General features: G+C 38.0%; 1 protein-coding gene and 1 long non-coding RNA gene across 4 annotated transcripts in view; both read left to right on the top strand.

Annotated features, from left to right (window-relative positions):
- Window positions 1–23,388, top strand: part of Kcnip4 (potassium voltage-gated channel interacting protein 4) — a 1,150,698-nt gene that overhangs the window by 40,572 nt on the left and 1,086,738 nt on the right.
- The window catches only part of LOC134481849 (uncharacterized), a 120,559-nt gene that overhangs the window by 40,120 nt on the left and 57,051 nt on the right, over window positions 1–23,388 (top strand). Inside the window, exon 1 of the long non-coding RNA XR_010057709.1 lies at window positions 1–23,388. This exon is cut by the window's left edge and continues 40,120 nt beyond it; it is cut by the window's right edge and continues 5,516 nt beyond it. This is a non-coding gene — a long non-coding RNA (uncharacterized LOC134481849).

Below are 23,388 nucleotides of genomic sequence, written 5' to 3' on the forward strand. Positions count from 1 at the left end.
TGCATTAACCTGTTTTAAAATGGTTTTCCCTTAGGTTAAGAGATACACAGCTCCAGAAAGAATAAAGCAATGAAGCAATATTCTATAGTTTATCATATTTAAACACACCACATTAACTACATTAACTTTTATTGGTTTCTTCCCTGAAATATATTCATTTTTAGCAGAGGTGACTACACTGAAAAATTATCATTGGATTTGTTTGATAGTCATATTTGACAGTTTTGTTAGCTACTAGAGGTGATGAGTAAGGGAAAGAATTATTCCTTCCTCTCTCTGTGATTGACACTGATGATCTGAAATAGTGATGGTGAGACTTCAGTGAACTCAGGTTTCTAGGCTTTTCATCTTGCAAAGGCTCTCCTTTCTTGTGAATGACTGAATTTTTAGCAGTCTAGTTTCAATTACATTTGTGTGTGTGTGTGTGTGTGTGTGTGTGTGTGTGTGTGTTATGTCAATAAAATATCTGAGGCTGGATGTAAGTGAAGAGGTTTATGTGGTTATGATGCTGATGGATGACTCTTTCATACAACATGGCTCCAGGGTCCTGACAGTAAAGCACTATTCTCTCTTAAACATTCAATTACTCTCATGAGAATCCATTTCTTCACGTTCCACCACTGATCAACATTGCCCAGCAGCTTCTTGCAGAAGAACCTTTGGTCGATAATGTTAAACCATACCTGAGTCACAATGACGTCCACTCTGACTTTTCCAAATACTTCCTTCCTAAACACATAATGTTGTCTATCAGTCTCTGCAGGCCGCTTTCCATCTATTCCCTCCACACCCAAACACACACACACCACACACACACACACACAACACACACACACACACGTACAGAGGACTCTACTCTTTCTCTACCTTTCCAGATTCATTGCTTCCAGTTCTCTCACCCATTTCCTTGTTTTGGCCAACTGTTCTCTCAGGGATTTTTGGGCTCAGTCCCACATCACAGTCTATCAGTTGACATTTCACTTTCTGTCCTAGTTAGCTTCAACTATCAACTGTCAACTGTCAACTTAACACACCATGGAGTTTTCTATGGTCATGAGAGACACACATTTGAGAAGGGAGTCTCAGCGAAGGACTTCCCTACTCAGAGTAGCCTGAGGGCAGGTCTATGAGGGATTGTCTTAATTGGTAATTGATGTTTGTGGATCCAGTTCATTCCCAGGCAGGTTGTCCTGGGTTGCATAGAAAAGCTAGCTAAACATAAGCTGCAAGAGAGTTAGCTAGCACATTTCTCTATGATTTCTGCTCCAAGCTCCTGTCATTACTTCCCTTAGAGATGGACCTTGACCTGAATACATAAGCCAGATAAATCCTTTCCCCTCATAAGTTTCTTTTTTATCATAATGTTATATTCAGCAACAGGAAGGAAACTAGAACACTTGATAATGTCCATCTAATTCCTAGCTCTCTGCAACTCAATTGGAGTGTCACTATTAGAAAGGTCTTCTGTGACCATCTTGTCTTATATAGAAGTATCTTTTATTTTCCTCTCAAACAGTATTTATTTATTTTCACCTTTTGCTTCATTAGACTTCATAGGTATTAGGAAAAACAATTTTTCTTACTTCTTTGTGATCAGTATCAGTCTCTTTAGCATGTAATTTAGCTAAGTTCATTAAGATACAATGTTTGACTTGATTGCGTGTTTGGTTATGAAAATTACAAATATTATGCCCCTTCCTACAATAAGTGATACCCCAGAACTGTGAGAGTATAGCCATAGATCCTAAATGACAAGAGAAGTTGACATTTTTGGAACTTATTTTCCTTTCTGCTTAGATTTTTCCACAGAACTCTTCTAATATCACTCCACCATGTTCTCATAAAGAATATATTCTTCAAATATTTCAAGGGTTTTAAGTAGTAGATATAGTATCCAGGTGAGCAATGAGTCAGATACAACCCTTAACATCCTTTAGAGTCTGTTATTGCCATAGTGCTTCTATGTGTGGAGACAGTCATGAGTTGTAGCTGAGGTTCTTTATGGGCTTCTTAGGATAATATTTTTGATGTAGAAGATAGAATAGGACTTATACTGAACCTAGAAACATTAGTACTTTTCAATCTACATTGTTCAAGTTTATTTGTCTTTCTATCTTATGAGACACAGTGTCTCTTCTAGAACTCACAGTGCAGTTCAGACAGGCTTCAAATTAGTACCTGCCTTCCTGCATCAACCTCCTGAGTATTAGAATTACAGGCATAAGCTATTGCATCTAACATACATTGACTCTCAATGTTAGACTTTTCAATGGCTGTATGAAGACCCAGATCTACTGAAGGAATAGACAATAAAATTTCACTGCTTCACTGGTTCACTTTAACAACACAGAATAAATTTCCCATTTTTATAAAACATAGGAACTGCAAATATGTAGAAAGAAATAGAAATCAGCTGCAACCCCAGCCAGCACTGACTTCTTGACCCCAAACTTTGTTTTATTTAATATTCTATTTCTAGCACTTAGTGTAATGTGGATACTTGAAAGTCACATGGCAAAAATGTTAAATAAGTAATCTAGAGAATTTCTATGTTAATAATTTACTATAATTTTCTTACAGTTATAAATTTATATTTAAATTAGGAACCTAAAGGGACACCTTGACTGCAGAGAATAGCAATAATAAAACCAACTAAAAGTGGAATTTCTTCTTGTCATCAAAGATAATTCTAAATAGTATAAATGATGAAATGACCCTTTCTGAGCCAGACCACTTCTACTGGTCAGCCTACAAATTAAGAACATCCTATTAGGTTAAAATTCATTCTATAGTTTTAAAGAAACACTCTACTCCAAATAGATTCAAATAGAATGCTTTTAACCATACAATGATATTGAAAGCTTGGTTTATCTCTTGATAACTTAAAGAGAATTTCTGAACATTAAATCCCTCTTCTCAGATTCTAACCTTAAAAGAAGCATGGAATTTATGTGATGGCTTGTGGGAAATCATATTCATTCCAATACTATATATTACAGCAAAAGGCCTAGCATGAATGTTGAACCCTAAAAAATAGGGCTGTTCAAAAGTGTTAGCTTCATGAGACACACAATCATGCAGTCATTAAAATGACATTCAAGCAGGCTTCTTAAATAGTACATGGGAAACTAAACTTTTTGAAGTGGATCTGAATGGGGAACATTTCCTAGATGAGCATATGTTCATTCACTGGAGCATGTGCAATGGAGAACACATAAAATGCAAATAGGGAAGAGAACTTAGATAGTTTCATTGAGAAGTGCAGCAGGAAATACTCAAAGGTGCAGATCCTTGACAGAGTGTCTGCAATATTCCATTTGACTAGATGTAGGATGCAAAACTGAAGTGTGACTCACTTGTGCATTGTATTGCAAACATTACTTTTATGGAAGATATAAACTCGACCCAAGGAATCAAATGCAGTTAGTGGGTAAAATGCACTGTTTGCTTCCTTAATTTAGCCACATGAGGTCTTTTGTGATTTTTCTTTCTAGAACTCTGCCAGTTTTAAAGTAAGGAGTGGTGACCATTTTAGCTTCATGGGATGGCACTGCTCTTTTCGTTAAGTGAACCATGCATGGGTTTATTGTTACTTGGGTAATATAGAGGCAAAATGAAGCGCAGTCATCCAAAAAAATGAATAGTCCACCAAATTAGCAAAGTGTGCCTCTCTCTGTGGGATCAGGTCAGCCACCTTGGCATTTCAATTGAGATGCCTTGCAGATTTTTATTTTCCTTTTATTGAAAATGGATTTTTCTCACATAATATATCCTGATTAAATTTCCTCTCCCTCTACCTCACCCATCAGATCTACTCCATTTCTGTCTTTCATTAGAAAACAAGCAGACTTCTAAGGGATGACAATTAATGGAACAAATAATATAATATAACATAATATATCAAAACTAATCCATTGTAATTGGGCAAGACAAACATACAGAAGACTCACTCATTTTCACACTCAAGAGTCTCTTATAAAAGCCTTTTCTTCCTCAAACTGTTTATCAATCTGATTTATTTTGTGACCTAGTATCAAATTTTTGATAATTAATTCCCTAAACCTAAAGTTACAGAAAAGATAAAGATGATTGTCATATTTTCACATTAAAAATATACTTACAATTTTCCCACCATTTTAAGAGACATTACTATTAAAAACACAGATTCAAAAAGCAAATAATGATTAATCATGAACTGAAAAGAATTTTGATGACTTTTGTCAAATCTCATGGTAAAGCATGTTGGCTAGTCCTTACTTATAAGTGAGTTCAAATGACACTGATTTATGATGAGGGTGAATTTGCAAGAATAACTTTGTGTTCCACAAGCCTGCTTACTCTTTCACGATGCTTAGAGTAAGGGGAGAAGATATCACTTGGGATAGAAGAGAAGTTGAAGACCTCAGAGTCAATTAAGTTGCTATGTAAATTAGAACCTTGCTTTTAAAGCATGTTTTTGTTTTGATGTCTTACCAGCATGCATAACATACTAGAATTTTTGCCAAATTAAAAAAATGCGCTTATTCTCAAAACTATATTAATATAATCAATACATGTCTGTATTTCTTCAAAGGTTATAAATATTGCCTTAAATATGAAATGTGTCTCTAAGATATATTGTTCTATTATTTTGAAGTAACGCATAGTTTTCTAGATATTTATATAAGGCTTTATTTAATAATAACAAATAAGCTAAAAAGAGTTAAACTCAAGGAAAGGGTGCATACTCCAAGCAATGCAAGCATCCCAAATAGGAGAGGCTCATCTCCAATATGAAATATTTCAGTAACTCACCAGTATTTTGTCAGATGTGTCCAAATATTTATCTTAAAAATGTGGATCTGAATGATTCAACTCACACCAATATCACGTACCTTATTCTCTGTCTTCCTAATCTGTTTCTGGTGTCCAACGAAATAGGTCATGACTCCCCGTACCCCACTCATTGCAAATGTAATCCCCCCCACACATTACAGTTGCTACTCCCTGCACTACCGGTATATGCAGAGTCATGTATTGCTTAAAGGTGAGAATGTATTCCATCATTATGAAATTTCATTGTTTGAGAATGCCATTGAGCACACCTACACTAATTTAAGTAAATTATCCACATAAATAGCTGATGCCAACCTATGACATCACTACCATAACATTAGTTATATCATTACTGGTGCTGGACTGTACTGTGCTTTTACTGGATCCCCAGGATCTGGTCTTTATGACCTATGAACTGGTAATACCTTACCATGTTCTTTCAAGTATCCATCCCACTTTTACCTTTAATAATAGAGCTAAATGTCCATCCTCATTCTGACTTAATATCTAAGGTCACAGTTGTATTCCTCTAGGCAAATTATCTTTGCATATTAAGCACCTAACAAGAAATAAACTCTCTTGCATGAAATGGAGGAAATGATAAACTCTGCTGCATAGTCGTCTTATATGGACAACAGTATGTGCAGATTAGAGCAAAGGCACCTACTTTATGAAATGTTCAGTTGAGGATTCTTGTTAATTTCTTCAAACTTCATTGCTATACAGACTGTTTGTTGACTTCTTTTGGAATACCTAGGTGACTCAAGGAGCCATCTAGATTTGGCTTAATAAGCAAAATAGAGGCATTTCCATAGAAAGAGGAGAGGTGAAAATCAGTGATCTGAGCTTGGTTGAAGTAGATAGAATGTTGTATTGCCCAGAGAATGTTCTAGAATAGCCATACTTTCAGTTTTGAATGAGTTGAGTGAATTTCTTACAAAGAGAGCAAGCCAAAGTAAAAGAATACATAACAAGACATAGATAGAACAGTATATAGATGCATTGATAGTAAACATCACCAACTCTAGCATTCAAATTGCCAGGAGAAATTTACTGGGGAAGCCCTTTAGAGTTTCCAATATGGAAGAGTCCCAGGCAAAGCAATAGGTTCCCTCTGGAGAAGTTCCCATGTAGGCAGATAAATAACAGTAAAAAGGTAGTATTATGAAATTGGGGCTACTAAACATTCAACAGAATCCAAATGAGGATTGGATTGTCTTAAATCCCTTTAAGATAATAAGCTAGAGTTTTCAGTAGAGAGTTCTAGGCAGAACAGAGTTTCTGTGGGTGAAGCTTTCATGCAAAAGAACAAATAGAAGCAGACACAGATAGCGTCAAATCAGGAACTCACAACAGGAGCTAGCAAATGCCAAATGAGGGAAGTTGAGACTCTCAGCTGAAGTTCCAGATTGTGCTCTCTTGCCATAGCTTAACTCCCCATGGCTGCTCTTCTGAATTTTCTGTTCAACCATAGGCATTTCTATGTCATAGGATAAGCAATAGTTTATCTTCTGGCTCTTTCCAAAGACACAGGACTTTTATTATGCGACTATTTTGTTGTTCTCTCATTCTTGTCACAGAGTTAGGAACACAGCCCGTGCTCAGACAAGATGCCTGCTGTAGAAGAGACTTTAAAACAAAAATGCAGAAGAAATGCAGAGAGCAAAGCATGAACCTTATTTTCAGAAAGAACTTCTCATTGACCTCAAGAAATACATGGCCATTTAGCAATATAGTGTACACCACAGATAATCACCACTGGGAGGGACACACTGGAGGGGGTATCTGCTCCAGTTCACTGACAGTACAGGCTATGGACCATTTTCTGAGCTGTCCTTTTCACTCAGGAGAACTTCCTTCTTAGTGAATGTTGTTATTTTGATCGCAATTACTAACCGGAATCTCACTAGTCTAGTAAAATCCAGGATATAATAGTAATTTAATATTTGTGCACTTGTATTCTACCAGGCCCTATGCTAACAGCCTGAAATCTATGAACTTACTCAGTTCTCACAGCAATCCTATGAAATGGGATTCATTATCATTCCTAATTCTGAACATAGACAGGTTGCCCTGGTTACATGGCTAATAAGTGGCAGAATTGAATGGAGACAGCATGAGTCTTGAGTGCCTCATGGCTCCCGCCACTGTATTGTGCAAATGAAATGGTTCTAAAAGCAAATCTCTTGTTCACAAAACTGGCAAACCTGCCACCTTAGAGAACTTCATCTTCTGTACTCGCCACATATCTAGAAATAATACTATGTCATTGTTTGTCTATTTGAATTTGCTCAAAACTATTTCATTTTTCTATGACTTTATTCTACCACTAAAAAAGAGAAAAAGCACACACCAAATGAAGCTTCCCAAGGCATCCACATAAAAGATGTTCTCTGAAGTCAGAGAATTAGGAGGAAAGGCATAATTAACAAGGAAAGAAAACTCTTCAACTCAATAAGAAGATAGATGAGGTCATCAGGAGAAAGAACATAGGATTTAGGAGAAGAGAAAAAAAGTGAGAGGTAGCTGCAGAAGTAAGCGTTGAAGAATTGACTAGTTTCTATAAGGTACTTAATGGGACAAGTAAGGAGAAAACTGAGTTCTAATGTCCATGACATTTACTCAGCATAGTCTTCATGCTGTCAGAGATTTTATCCCTTGGGCTAATTAATGTTTACATTCTCTTGAGTCATGTGAAAAGAGAAAACATCAATTGAGCAATTGCCCAGAGCAGATTAGCCTGTGGCTTGTCTACCAAAAAAAGGTTTTAAATAATGATTGGTGTGACATGACCTCACTTTGGGCAACATCATTCTTATGCAGGGGACTCTGGGCTGTATAAGAATGCTCAAAACCACGCAGCTACAAAATCTGTAACGAACACCAGTGATCTGTCTGCAAGACATACTGTTGCAATAGTGGTTCAATTGTTATTACAATAACTATCTTTTCATTATACAGGGGCCCATACATGACATTGGTAAAGTAGCCAAGAATCTGGGACTGGATAGATCATCAACACAGGGAAAAAACTACTACTATTATACTGCTAAATAAACACAGCAATAAAGTGTCTCTTAAAGACATTGCTTTACCCGCAGATCAGTGCCTCCATCAGCCCTTCTCCTTGCAGTAGTTGATAATAACAGAGAGACCCATACAGTTTCAATGTACATTTAGAAAACCCAGTAAAATGGTATGTTTTTTGTCTGTTTGGTTTTTTTTTTGTTTTTTTTTGTTTTTTTATCAAACCTGAACTTTCAGGGTTCATAGATCTGTGTGGAAGAGGAGACAGAAAGACTTTTAAGAGCCATAGGTGGTGGATACCTCCAAGGAAATAGCATCCCAGACACAATAGGACCAATACAAAGATGAATCCCAGATGATGTGACAGAAAGCACAGGACCAAATCCGAGCCAAATGGAGTCCCAGCACTAAGTGGGAGAGAAAAACACAAGGCTCTACCTCAGCTGAGAAGTGATCTTCAGCTGATACTCAATGGCATAGGAAAATGTTACTTTTTCCCATGGAGTGTCCCTGGGTATGTAAAGTACATTGCAGCTCAGGTCTCTAGCCATGAATAGTTGGCTAACTCAGAATAAACCCAAGGGTGTTTTTGTGAACTTTTTGCTGACTATTGCTTGGTTTTAACATTTTTTGTCTTTTTTATTATTTTTGATTTTCATTTTCTGCTTTTGGAAATGTGTTTTTTTGATTTTTGGCTTTGTTTCTTGGTTTTTTTTTATAAAAGGGGGGAGTCAATGTTGGGTGAGTAGGGAGGTATGGAGAATCTGGAAGGATTTAGAGAAAGGGGAAAATGATTAAATTATATGATTTTTTTTTAATAAAGAAAAAGAAAGGAAGCAGGTTTCTTTCATGGTTTCTGCTTGAGTTCCTGGTGTGCCTTCCCTCAGTGATGGACTGTGATCTGGAAGCATAAGCCAAAATAAACCATTTCTTTAAGTTATTTTGAGTCATAATGTTTATCACACTCGCAGAAAGGAAACTAGAACGTCTCTATACTGTGCAAAGGAATAAACTAAAATTTTCTTTAAAAACATAAAACTAAAGAAAACACACACACACACACACACATATTCACACACAAAAAAGTCAACATTGATAATGGAAATGTCCATATCTTAGTGATGTCGAACAACAGGGCAATGTTAAACTTTCATTTCAATTATTTTTAAATGATAAAATAAGCCTTGTTAGACTAAGAGTTTTTTAATGCTTGCTTCTGAAGATTTTATAGTTGCACTATATCTTGGATGACATGATCTGCTGAAATGGAAAATTCCATATTTCCTTGACATAGCTATTAGCTTCTTTATTACTTCAGTTTTCCTTCATGCAGTCAGAGTCGTAAGTGGTGTACCTAATACGTTTCAGAAATGTTGTGGGTTTTTTAAAATTAGTTATTTTATTTATTTACATTTCAAATGTTATTCCCCGTCCCAGTTTCCCCTCTACAAATCCCCTATCCCTCCTCTCTCCCCTTGCCTCTATGAGGGTCCTCCCCCACTTGCCCACCCACTCCCGCCTCAGTGGACTAACATTCCCCTATTCTGGGTCATCAAACCCCTGCAGGACCAATGGGCTCCCATCCCAGTGATGCCAGATAAGACAATCCTTAGCTACATATTCAGCTGAAATCATGGGTACCCCCTGTGCACTCTTTGGTTGTTGGTTTAGTTCCTGGGAGCTTTGGAGGGTCTGGTCGATTGATATTGTTGTTCTTCCTATAAGGTTACAAACCCCTTCAGCTCCTACAGTCCTTGCCCTACCTTCCCCATGGGGATCCCTGCACACAGTCCAATGATTGGCTGTGTATGTCTGCATCTGTATTGGTCTGGCTCTGGCAGATCCACTCAGGGGATGCTATACCAGGCTCCTGTCAGTAAGCGCTTCTTGGCATCAGCAATAGTGTCCGGGTTTGGTGTCAGCAGATGAAATGTATCCCTGGATGGGGCAGTCTCTGGATGGCCTTTCCTTCAGTTTCTGCTCCACTCTTTGTCCCTGCATTTCCTTTTGACAGGAGGAATTCTGTATTAATATTTTTGAGGTGGGTGGGTAACCCCATATCTCTACTGAGGACCGTGCCTATCCACTGGATATGGCCTCTATAGGTTCTCTCTCCCCTTTATTAGGTATTTCGGCTAAACTCCTCCCTGTTGGACCTCTTGAGTTCCTGTTATCTGGGACTTTCTAGTGGCTACACTCAGTTCCCCTCCCCCACTGCTATACACCTACTGTCAAATTCCTGATCCTCTGTATTTCTCCCCCATCAGTTTTGTGATTTTAAAACTAGAATTGAAAAACCAAGTCTAGTTCAGTCAAAGCAACTTTCTAAGAAATAGTTGTCACAAGATTACATTAATAAGTGTATTTCAATGAAAAATATTCATTCAAAAAGACCTAGTTGACAAATTCTTCTGGACACATAGAATATAAAACGTGTTTGTAGTAAAGTAGATGCCTCTTTATGCTATGAATGATGCTTTCATGGATCCTAAAACAGGGAATGAAGGCAACACAATTGGTCTGCAGCAGCTCTAAAAAAGCCAATTCAGATGAGATCTACTACAGCAATGTATATTGGCTTATAAAAATCTTTCAGAAATATAACTTTATAGATTCAAGAAAACTGTTGGTTTTAAATTCCTTTAAACAACCATACCACATAAAATATAGGCTCTTCTTTGGCTGAAGAAAGTGTTCAAGTCCAAGGTAGTTAAATTTAACAATTATTTATTCCATCGTTGTTGTTGTTGAAACAATGTATAAACAAACACTATGTAAATGTCTGATTGCTTTGTTATTAACTTTTTCTTGTTTATAATGAATTTGTCTAAGGAGAAAATTAGAAATGAGGAGAGAAATGAAGCAATTTATATATTATAGGAATTCAAATAAAAACACTCTTCTAGCTATATGCATCTTGCTTCTTGGTGAGAATTAATAGATTTTTTTGTGGTGCTGGGGAATTGAAACTAGGGCCTCGTGCATGTTAAGCAAATACTCTACTATTGATCTATATCTCTATCCTAATATACCTCTTGAAGCCTAGCAATTTTATAAATCTAAGGAGTTTTTATCTTAAAAATATAAATTATCACAATGTTTTAAAAATATCAGAAATATAATTAAAATTTTTCTAATCTCTCTTACATGTTTAGAAAAATGTAGAAAAATAAAACTGAAACATCAGTTGGATCATAATTCCTGGCCTAGCTGGGCAAAGGCATATATTGAGCCTTTGAATATTGTTATGAAGATGTTCTACTCTTATAATTAATTAGAGAGTATTTACAAATATAAACAATTTTGCGCATGTTTTTGTAGTGTGTGTGTGTGTGTGTGTGTGTGTGTGTGTGTGTGTGTGTGTGTGTTTATGCATGTTGTTGACCTCATAAAATCTAGGATTTTGTATTTGGCTATTACAAACTCCTATACCTACAATACATGTGGTCATTAGAAGACATATTGTCTATTGTCTCTAGGGACTATTGTCCCTTTCTGCCTTGTGTGAGGCACAGTTGCTTTGTTCTTCATTGCTACATATAGCAGTCCAGGAGCTCGAAGAGATGTGTCTTCTCTGCATCCAATCTTGCCTTAGGAACAGTGGGAATTATATATGGACACTACCAAGTCCTAGGTGGGTTCTAAGGATCTGAACTTGAGTCCTAACACCAGTAAGCAAACAGGTTACCCACTAGGATTTCTCTCCAGTCCATAGTACCTGGATGGACACTTCATTAATAACACAAATAGAAATAAATCTCTATGACTCCAAATTTATTACTCTATAGAGAACATCTCCAGGTGATGGCATCACATTGGAGGCATCCTTGTAAGGCTGGGGCATATTTCCAGGGAGTTTAGAATTTATTTTAGAAATGCAGAATGAGTATGTTGGGAATGTACATGAATTATTTGAATTCATTTTTCCCTTGTAGTTCCAAGCCTTCTTTAAGTCAAACATGTTAATGAAAACAGCCGAACCTTTCTAACGGCTTTCTACCTCATAGCCTCTGCTTTGATCTTATACTTTACTCTGTGTATGAAGGAAATGAATGGCAGCCTATGTGGCACGCAGTCACGTGTTCTGGTTCAGGAGGTAAGCATCAAAGAATCCTGTGCTTCTTCCATAATGACTAGTAAAGCCAGCAATCCCATCAACAATTCTAAAAGTAATATGAAAACTACATTTGATGGTCACTAGATAGGTTGGACTCTTAATATCCTAATAAGTAAGCATGGGGACATTGTTCATGATGACGCTGAACATTTGTGATCCTTGTACAGGAAGGGACATGTGACAGCACCTCCACTGAATGTTCCATATCACAGTTCACCTCAAACTTTATGTATAGCATCCCCTTCCCCCTTATAGAGAACACTTCATGGCTCTTCTTTGCCTTAGTTGTGTTTTGGGACCATTAATAAGTAAGCTGGGACTACTACTACCTCATAAGCAGTGCTAAGTTATCATAATTGATGTCTTTCTTTTTTATTGAGAAGGCCATTAGGTGACTAATGATCAGTTAGAACATAAAGTGTGAAAATTCTAGGCAAATAAGTGATTCATATCCCAGGTGAGAAGGAGCAAGACACTGTACAATTTTATCGTGTGATTCAGAGCAGAATAAATTTCAAATTCATCCCTTTTTATATTTATTTATTTGGAAGAGGGCACATTTCACAGAGTATGTGTGGAGGTCAGAACACCTTAGGAGAACTATTTCTCTTCTTCCATCACATAGGTCCCAGGGATTGAACTCAGTTGTCAAGCTTGGTGTGGTAGCAGGGAACTCACCCACTGTGTCAACTTGCCAACCTGTTTATATCTGTCGCTTTCTATTTAATATTTTTAGACAGGAATTCATTAAAACTTTCGAAAGAGAATCTGTGAATGGAGAACACTATCTATAATTCAGGGGAAGAAACATACCACAAAGTTATACTACTTTATCTTGTATGGTTCCATAGCCCCATACCAAGCCACCCTGTCAGTCTGCTTGTATATTATTTTTTCCAACATATTGGTGTCTTAGTAGCATCAGGTATTTTCCTGCATATTTAAATCTCTCTGCCCAACAGTTTTAACTCTGGTCTTCACAAGTTGAAACTGTCTATAAACTCTCAAATTAGATGTCACTTCTCAAGGGAGTCCTCCCTGCCTCCCTTCTATTAATGGTGGTTGTTCTTATCCTGTGTGGTTCATGAGCAATTGCATTTAATGAATGATAAATGCTTAACTTAATGACTTTGATAGTCCTAGTCATGGGAATATAGGTAATGATGGAAAGCTCCTCCATTTGTCTGCAAAGAAAGAACTAAGTTCTATGTGAAAACAGAGATCCAAAGACCAGAGCACACAAAGCAATAGCGGCTTACCAGTTCAATTAGGAAACCAAGACTGCTGCGGTGATTTGAGGCAACAACATTGTACCTATGATCCAGTTCTGAGCTGAGCAGGAGCCATGCAGAAGGTGGTGGATAGAAGTAGCAACATGGTAGTGCAAAGTACAACAGGCTCTACAGAATACAGAAGCACCAGGGAATAGGTGGCTAGATCTGGCCTGAGGGCATGTGAAAGAAAAGCCAAGGCATTGTCTGTGGAGATGGTCCTTTCCTTAGGCTACGCCCCATAGCTTTAAAGGAAGCCTGCTATATTGTTCTCATCATCTTTATCTCATTCTCCTTTGCTTATAAAACTTGGGTACAAAATCATTATAAAAATATGCCTGGGAATCTTTTCACCTATCATTATTGAAAATAATTTCTAAGAGTCTATGTGAGAGGAAGCCTTCACATTTTGCCTGTATTGGTTGCTACCATTCTTGGTCACTTCAGTTTCCCCTCATTACTTACCTGATGGTGTGGGTGGATTTTAGTGAGGTAAAGAATGAGTATTTGTTGGTCCAGACCATTTGTATTTGAATGGCAGGCCCATCATTATTATTAGGCATGAGTTCTTAGAATAAGTAAGTTCTCTCTCTTTAGTTTTCTCCTTTATATGCTGGTGATAATAATCATAGCTAATAAGTGTAAATCATAGAGTGACTAGAGTAATGACATGAAATAATTATCAGTAGAATTTTAGAATAATGTTGGATACCCAATAAGCACTGTATAAGGAATGGGTTGTCAGGATATAATAGCTGAAAGTAAACATTGAAAAATGACTAATATTCTGGCTAGCCCATATAAAAGACACACAATCTACATATTTTATTTACAAGTTGTAAGTCTATATTGGGCAGGTTTGGATCTATCTTAACTTATTCCCAGCCAAAATGTCCCTTGTTACCTGCTGCTCTTTTCTGGCCACCCCCTCATGATCCATCTCTTCTCATGTTGGTCTCCTGCCCCTCTGTGTTCTCTTTTTCTCTCTCTATCTTCAACCTCTCACTCAATGCTCAAAACCTACCTTTCTCCCCCCACTGCCCAATCACAGGCTCAATCCTTTTTATTGGCCAGTTAAATTGGGGAGCAAGGATTATATAGCATCATGTACATGAGAATCTACAGATGCTTGTGGAGGTGGGGACCTACCAGAGCTTGAGGCCAGTATTTAGCATTAGAATATAAGCAGCATCAGACCAACCCATCAGACCAACGCACTACAAAACCCATAGCTCAGACTTTAAATGGGAGGATTTGTTTACTTCACATAATTGTCTACAGTACATTTAAAACCCTAAATCTAATAGCAAGACTTTTGTAGGTTGAGGAAGGGAAGCACCCTACAAAATCAACTGGTTTCCATCTTCAGTAGTATTTTCTTTACAGATTTGAATATGCCAATGCTGGTTACAATCTCCTTTAATCTTTCCTATCATATAATGTCATTTATAATAATAACTGTGTTAGTTAAGGAAATCATTATTCTAAGGGCTGAATCATCTACATGCAAATGAGTTTAGCATAATTTCCTTAAGTATGGTAATCACTAAGAGAGAATATTGAATTTCTTTCTTCTCTGTGTTTGAAACAATTTAACAAGGTTTATTGGCAAAGGGGGCGATTTCCCCACTTCAGCTGTATTTGTAACCCCTTTATAAAGTAAAGCTCTCCTCAGGTGATATTAAGAAAATGTTTCTACTTCTTCCAATGTCTCATGCAGACATCTAATTCCCAAGATGAAGATGTTAGGAGGCAAAGTCATTGGAGATATGCAATGGACAAGGATGAAGTCCTATCAGTGACATAAGCGCCCTCACAAGAAGAGAGCAGAGCAGTAGTAAATGAGGGCACTCTCTCAGTGTCTCTGTTGCTTTTTCCTCATCCAACTCTCCTAGCTTTCTACCAATAAGAACACAAGGGCCACCTATACATTTCCAATTACAAGACTGCTGTTGTGGTGGTTCAAATAGCTACAGTCCTCATAGGCTTATATGTTTAAAAGTTTGGCCCATAGGCAGTGCTATAATTGGGAGATGTGGCCTTGTTGGAGGAAGTACGGTACTGTGGGGACTGGCTTTGAAGTCTCCTGTGCTCAAGCTACATCCAGTATGGAACAGTCTTTCCTGTTGCCTATGGATTTCGATGTAGAACTCTCAGCTCCTTCCTCAGGACAATGTCTGCCTGCATGTTCCCACGCTTCTTTCCATGACAATAATGGATTCAACCTTAAAACTGCCAGCCCCACTTAAACGTTTCCCTTTAGAAGAGTTGCTGTGTTCATGGTGTCTCTTCCCAGTAATGAAACCTTAAGACAGCTGCCATATAGTTATCTTTTAAATGTTATGTACTTATCGATTTGGAGTGTATGTGTGTGGGGTATGCAAACATGTGTGTTAAAATGTGCATGTGAGAGGAAATGGCAGAGAACACCTTCTTGGAGTGGCTTTTCTCCTTTCAGCATATAGATTCCTGAGACTAGGTAGAAAGCGCCTTTACCTGCTAAGCCATCTTTCAGGCCTTGTGGAGCCATCTTGATCCAGATTCCAAAAACTATGAGGGATGCATCTCTTTATTTAAGTCATCTATGTTAATCTGTGGCGTTTTTGCTGTAGCAGGCTGTACTGACAAAGATATCAGATTATTACAATTGACTCATAAAAAGAGCCCTTCTCACGTATTTCCTTTCTCCTTTTACACAAGAAAAAGTTGGTTTTCTCTGTTTTAAAGAATGTTTTGTGTTGACATTTTCTAAAGGGAATAGTATGCAGGTTGCATGGTACTAAGAACATCTTTGATTGTGGTCAGCACCTTCAGCATAGTTTTCTTGTTTGTGATGTCTTGTACTCTTTTCAGAGACCCTCAGAGGTTTTATGTATAGCAAGCCATATAATTTTAATGTTCACACCATGGAAAAAGCAAAAGTGTTTACTGCACACATGTTGGTTTCCTAAGCAGTATCATGAAAACAAATGGAAAAAAATAAAATAAAAGATGAAAAGAAAAAAAAAGCTGAAAGCAGTTTTCTCTTGGTGCCCTGACGGATGGGACCTGAACCTTCAATAAACTTGAGCAGCTTTTGTTTTCCTGATAAATATCACATCCCACTGCCGATGCATAAAAATATGATAAAATGTTTTCACTTGGATAAACTGTGTGACTTCGTAAATTTGGGATTCAGTTTTTACTTCTTTAAACACCAACTGGTATGAGGGCACCTAATTCTGCAGCCCTAGGAAAAACCCTACAGCTAAATACCTTGGTAAGAATGCCAAAGTGTGGATGCGTCAGTCCTTCTGAGAAGGGGGAACAAAAGTGCTCACAGGAGGAAATACAGAGACAATGTGTGGAGCAGAGACTGAAGGAAAGGCCATCCAGAGACTGCCCCACCTGGGGATCCATCCCATATGCAGCCACCAAACCCAGACACTATTGTTGATGCCAAGAAGTGCTTGCTGACAGGAGCCTGATTTGGATGTCTCCTGAGAGGTTCTGCCAGAGCCTGACAAATAGAGACGTGGATGCTTGTGGCCATACATTGGACTGAGAATGGGGTCCCCTTAATGAAGGAGTTAGAGAAAGGACTGAAGGAGCTGAAGGGGCTTGCAAACCCATAGGAAGAACAACAATATCAACCAACCAGATCCCCCAGATCTCCCAAGGACTTAACCACCAACCAAAGAGTACACATGGAGGGACCCATGGCTCCAGCTGCATATGTAGCAGAGCATGGCCTTGTCGGGCATCAATATGAGGAGAGGCCCTTCGTCCTGTGAAAGATGGATGCCTCGGTGTAGTGAAGTGCCAGGGCGGGGGAGGAGGGAGGGAACAGATGGGTGGGGGAGAACCCTCATAGAAGCAGGCAGAGGGAGGATGGGATAGGGGGTTGCAGGAGGGGAAACCACCAGGAAAGGTGATAAAATTTGAAATGTAAATAAAGAAAATATCCAATAAAAGAAAGAAAAAAATAAAGCATCAGGAGTGAGGACAGAAGGCTCAGAGGTTAAGGTATGTACTGCTCTTGCAGATACCTTGAGTTTGGTTCCTGGTACTCATATTAGGGAGTTCACAACTGCCTATAACTCCAGTTTTAGAGGCTGCTGTCACTTATGGCCTCCAGTGACACTGCTCTCACATCATATACCCATATGGAGATATCAAGTTGAAACAGAACCCAGTGTTTTTAAAAGGGGGCATGAAGAGTGCATGTTAGAGAGGGGAAGCAGATGATGACACTTAACTGAGAAGTCAACTTTGCTGTGATAGAAACAAATATCAGACCCGTGTGGATATTAAATTAGGAAAAAATAAAAACGTAACAATATGAACCTTTTTGTTTGGGAAGGAAAAATTTCTGAAGTCTTTCTGGCATTTTAGAACTTCTGGTTCTTTTTGGGATGGATTAGGAAGTGCAGTTTGGTTGGAGGACATGTGTCATTGGGGGTTAGATTTAGGTTTACAAAAACCCACGAGAGGCCTAGTGTCACACACACACACACACACACACACACACACACACACACACACACACACACACACACACAATCTCATTCTGCCATAATTTTGGATCATATGGACACCCAGCTACTGTCCCAGCTCCATGTCTGACTCCTGACTGACCACGATCAAATACCAACCCTCTGAAACTTCAAGCAAGCACCTGATTAAATCCTTTCTTTAAAGAGTTGCCTGGGTCCTGGTGTCTCCTTACTGTAATAGAACAGTAACTATGACATGGATTTGAAGAAGAAAAAAGAAAGAGAAGAACAATATTATGTATGAATTATAAGAATACAAGCCCGCTTGCCCTAAACTCGGTGGGAAAGGGGTTCTAAACTTACACGAAAGGGGTGGTTGTGATTCATATCCAGGCAAACTAGGAAGCACCCATCTCTAGATCTGCCTTTTAAGAGGCAGTGTCTGTCCTTTGAATTCCAGAGCAAAAGCTCTCATCTTCCTGGCAGTAAGGACAGAGAGGCATGCTCTATGCAAACTCCAGCATGGCCATTAGTAGCATTTTCAAGCGAATGTATTTAAAATGCTAATATCCTTAGTGCTTTGCACAAACTAGCAATCTTTTTTTTATTGGATGAAACCATCTCCTCCCCTTAATTATTCTCTCTGAATATCCAGTTCTGACATTTAGAGCGAAGCACAGTCAAATTTCCTTTGAAATTTAGTTTGTGCTAAATTAGGGCTGTTTGGTGGGAAGTGAGTTTCACATTTGTTAAGGGAATTCGGTTATAAAAGTTTGATTGACTTCGGACTGGAAGTGGGTGAATAGAACCAGTGGAAAGGGAGTGCAAAATCAACCCTGGTGGGAAAATGATTCATTGCTATTGCCTGTGATTCTTGGGCATTGGGATAAAGAGCTGTGCATCAGGGGTCAGGAAAGGAAGCTGTGGCTGCCTTTTTTTTTTTTTGACTGTGCAATAACAATGCAGAAAGATATTACCACTTACTAAATATGACATCTCTATTTTATATGAAGCTTTTCCCTCAGAAGGGATGGAGCTGATTTAGTTCCATAGGATAGAATATACTATATATTAACTATATATTATATTATATTATATTTATTACATTGCCAGTAGGAGCTGCTACAGTGAATGCTGGATGCAATTAGCCAACACTTGTGTAAATAAGTCAGATGTTCCTTCCACTCCTCCATTTCTCATCTCTTCTTCTTCCTGGCAAGTTGATCTTTTCCATCCCCACTTTCATGACAGGAATTGTTTAAAGTGCTAGGAATTCAAATGACACAAAAGGGCTGACCCTCGTGGGTAGAATAGAATAAGATAAAATAAACAGATTAGATACTTATTAACTGTCACAGGTGCTGCAGAAGCCCCAGGCAAAGACCTAATCTAGAAAATAAGGGGGTTGGTGTCTATGCACATTATTTGGGTTGTCATAGCAGCTCTTTGATGGCTACCTGTGTAATGGGGAGAGGCAGAAGACTGTCTGGTAGGAGAGTTTCAGAGAAAGGGAAGGCAGTATCTGGGATTCCAGAATCTAAAGAGGTGGTAAGTTTAGAAAGGGATGAAAAAGGAGCACCAGCAGGAAGTAAGGTTTTCATTGCTTTTCTTGGATGTCTTTGGTAACATCCAGAAAACAAAGGCCTCAACCTTTGCCGTAAGTCCCTTAGGTCTCCCCTCTTTATTCCCCTGTTGGATGGGCCCCTCCCTGCTTTGGACTTTCCCTTTCTGCTCCCTTTCCTTTTCCTCTTTATATTTCCTTGCTTTCCCATTCTAAACCATACTATTTAGAACTCCATAAGATTGTTCCATTGGACCATGCTTGATACAAAGCACATTCACTACCTTTTTAGTTTTATAAATATAATAGGCTCTATACATCAGTGCTATTTCCTTTGGTGTAGGAAAGGTAAGAAATAATAATGAACCACTTTTTAAAACTTTTAATTTCTCATGTTTGGGACATCTTGCAGAACTGGTGTTTGACCTAGGATACCCCTGACTATGGCAACAGGAAGCACACATGCTCCTTCTCTCCCAGCAAGATCACCTGTGCTATACTTCTCCGAGAGTCCTCTCAGGCAGCCCAGGTAGCATTCAGGACAGAGTAGCCCTGAGTGTAGCCTTTTTCATCTGCCGTTCACTGGCTTTGCCTTTTGAAATGGAGTATTTGTTGCTCAGTAGCTTGTAGGCAAGAGCTGGCCAGCATGGTACCGGCAAATGAAAGTACTTTTGCTTAGGGAGAAAACTGTCAGTTATTTCCAAAGGTCTTATTGTTATCCTAAAATATATCTTCCTGCGTCTCCCACAGATAAGCTCCATTCTTTCATGCCATAAATAGTGAATAGAAAGAGGGGTCCTGGGCTTAGAAGGAGCACACAGAGCAACCACTTACCCCGTGCATGAGTCCATGTTATTACATAACTTTCTCTTGAATGCCTCCAAAAATGGGAGTACGTAGTTACAGGATACAGTACCCATTTATCTACTCATTTGGTTGTACGTTCTTTATTCACTTCATCCACTGGTCAATCAATTACAAGGTCATTTAATTGATAAGTATTAAGTACTTGACTTGGATTTTTTTTAGCCATAATGTAAAGATGAAAAGAGCAAGTGTGGGCAGTCATTGGCCTTGTAGAACACATATGTTTCAGTGAAACTCGTACAGAGTTAATTGTGAGTCTTTGAAGAATGGGAGTCAGAAGAGTGTAAAGTAAATTCTCAGGTTTTAGGTCAAGCAGTACACAGAGCAATGCCCTGAAGCAATGGCTCTGTGTATTTAGGATTCTTTAAATAACATCTTACAGTGAAATGCCTTTATCCATTTTGTATGTATCTCTCTACTTGGATTGCTTTGTTTTCCTGGGGGCATCTGTTTGCCCTTGGTAAGTACTGAAGACACCCGTAGAGAAATTCCTCATCCATGCAGTTGAATATTTTGTTATTGGTCATGAATTTTTGGGGTATGCATGCAAAAGTTAAGCTTTCCAAAGTCCACAAGTTCAAATGCCCTCTGCTCTTTTCTACAAAAGTTAAGGACTCTGGGATTTAAAAGAGACTGCTCTAGGCTTCCTTGCAGCACAGTCTCTCAGTTTCTATTTTAATCCTGCTTGGTTCTCTCCATGTTGTCTTTCTTCTTTACACTCTTTTTCTCTTCCCATCTGCATAGACCTCTGCAGCCCAGTTCTAAAAGCTCCTCCTCTATATTTGAACTTCATGACTGGAATGTTAAAGACCAACTGGAGGGTTATGAGGATAGTTTAATGATAAAGTGTTGTCTCCTTAGCATGCCCAAATTCTAGAATGTAATTATTGACATTGCACAAAAATCCCAAATGAAAATGCCAGACTGAATCTTAAACACAAAATTTGTGAAACTTTGCATGAGTTTCAAAAAAAAACCCCTCTTCTGATTCTTCACCTCATCTTGGGTGATGATATGAACTACTGCATTGAGTAATTACAATAAGAAATGTGAATTGAACTAATTAATTACTCTAAGCTTTAGTTTTCTTAGCTCAAAAGCGAGACAGAAATTCTCCCTTCATAAAGACATTCATGGATCAAATAAGCAACTATCATTAACATAGTAATACAGTCTTCTATACTGTATGTTCCTTTCCTTCTTGATTTCTCTTAAATTATGCAATAATTTTGGAAAGAGGAGGTAACATTCCAGATACAGCTTATATTTTAAAGCATCTAATAGTGTATGAAAAAAGCATACAATTACAACTGTAGTACATATATTTTCTGCTTAATATATTGTATCATATTAGAAAACTCAATTTTTAAAATGAGAACCAGCTTTGACCATTTCTTATTAGTGGCGTAGAGACAAATCTCTTCTGTATTCCGTACTCATCATGGTTCAGTTTTAGGTCTATGAGAAAGTAGAGTAGTAGGCTACGTGATTTACACAAACACACATTACTGCTTGTTTTGTATAAAACAGCAAAATAACATTGAACCAAGCAGAGTGCCAGAAAACATAGTCCACCCAAAGGTTTGAGAATGACAACCTTTTATGAACACTATTTTTAACAACGATCTGCCTCCAACTCAACTGAAAACATATAGAAAGGTGTAAATACATAATTAAACTGATAGTTTTAGTTTTCTTGGGGTATTTCCACAAGCCTAGCTATTAAGACATTTTCTAATTCTGTGTATTACCAAAAGCATGTCATTGGATGCAGGGGTTCAAATGAATGTAATTCATCCATTGAATATTTCCAGCTCCAAAGTCATTGGATAAGTCAAACGTCCTTTTTCACCTGGGGCTAGTAACCTAGTTATAGAAGAATATTTTTTCTGAATGGATTTGAGATGAATGTTTTAAATCTACCTCATTGCTTAATAACTGGAAACAATATTTACTTGTTTTCTTGGCAGACCATTTTCGTTTTGCAGCCTTCATTTAAATTCTCGAACATTAAACAAACTGTAGGGAATGGCCTCTCTGTGTTTACTCAAATATATTAATATATCTTTTCATTGTTTAAATGTTTAGAAATAAAAAAAATTATTCCTCTTTATTTGTGTGCATGTGTGGGAAAGTGCATGTGTGCTTGTGTGTGTGTGTGTGTGTGTGTGTGTGTGTGTGTGTGTGTGCGTGTGCGCGCATATGTACTCATCCACAGTGCACAGTGTTTGGAACCTAGTGGACAATTTGTGGAAACTGATTCTCTCCTACTTCTATGTGAGTCCTGGGGACTGAACTTGACTTCATACTTGGTGGCAAGTTTGTGCCATCTTCCTTGGACTGTACGTCGTTTATAGAATATATTTTCTTATTGAATGATATCCCTGGTGAAAATACCTGATAAATAATATATAGAAGAAAACTATTAAAAGAAGGAGCATGCATTCAGCAAAGTAAAACAAAGGACTTTTTATTAGAAGAAAACTAAAGAATCAAGGACTTAAGCCATCAACAAATAATATTGCTTATTATATAGGGTTAAAACTTTAGTATGTTCCCAAACCTATCAGTCTATCACTGTGATTTATCAATTTTATTTTAGAAAACTTTCTATATACAAAGAGACAACTATCCACGGGAGAGGCAAAAGTGGAAAATTCCGAGTTAGAAAGGGTTTCTTTCATTTTTAAAAATATCTCCTTTTGGTTTGTTTGTCCTTGATAAATGTCCCTAGTGAGTAAGGTATTTACCCCAAGCCAGCATCCCTGGGAGTTGCCAGATGCACAGCTCAAGACCTGGGAACTTTCCAGACCTGGGTTTGGATTGAGCATTTTTGTTTATGGATAGCTTTAGTGGTTACCTTACTATTATAAGGGCTACTATAAGATTGAAATTAGAATAAACGCTAGCTTTGTTTATCCTCAATGACGGGATTATACGTGATTTTTTTCTTTATCCTTTCCTATGTTTTCTCAATAGTTTTCAACTATGGATCAGATAATCATTTGTTGCTTGGAAGAAAATAACTTGGGCTTGATGAACTGACCACATTGAAGAAAGTACATCTAGCAGCTTGAATAAAAGAGAACATCACAAACTCTGCAGCCAGGTTCGCAAGAGAAGAAAGGGTTATGGATCAGATCAGTTCCTAGTTTGGCAGAACCACCCACAGGTCAGATACCTCTGATCAGGGAGGCTGCAGAGGACTCAGGAAAAAGAGCTCCCAGAGCATTGCCAAGAATTAGATTCTGCTTG

This window comes from Rattus norvegicus, chromosome 14 (genome assembly GCF_036323735.1).
Source record: "Rattus norvegicus strain BN/NHsdMcwi chromosome 14, GRCr8, whole genome shotgun sequence".
NCBI lineage: Eukaryota > Metazoa > Chordata > Mammalia > Rodentia > Muridae > Rattus > Rattus norvegicus.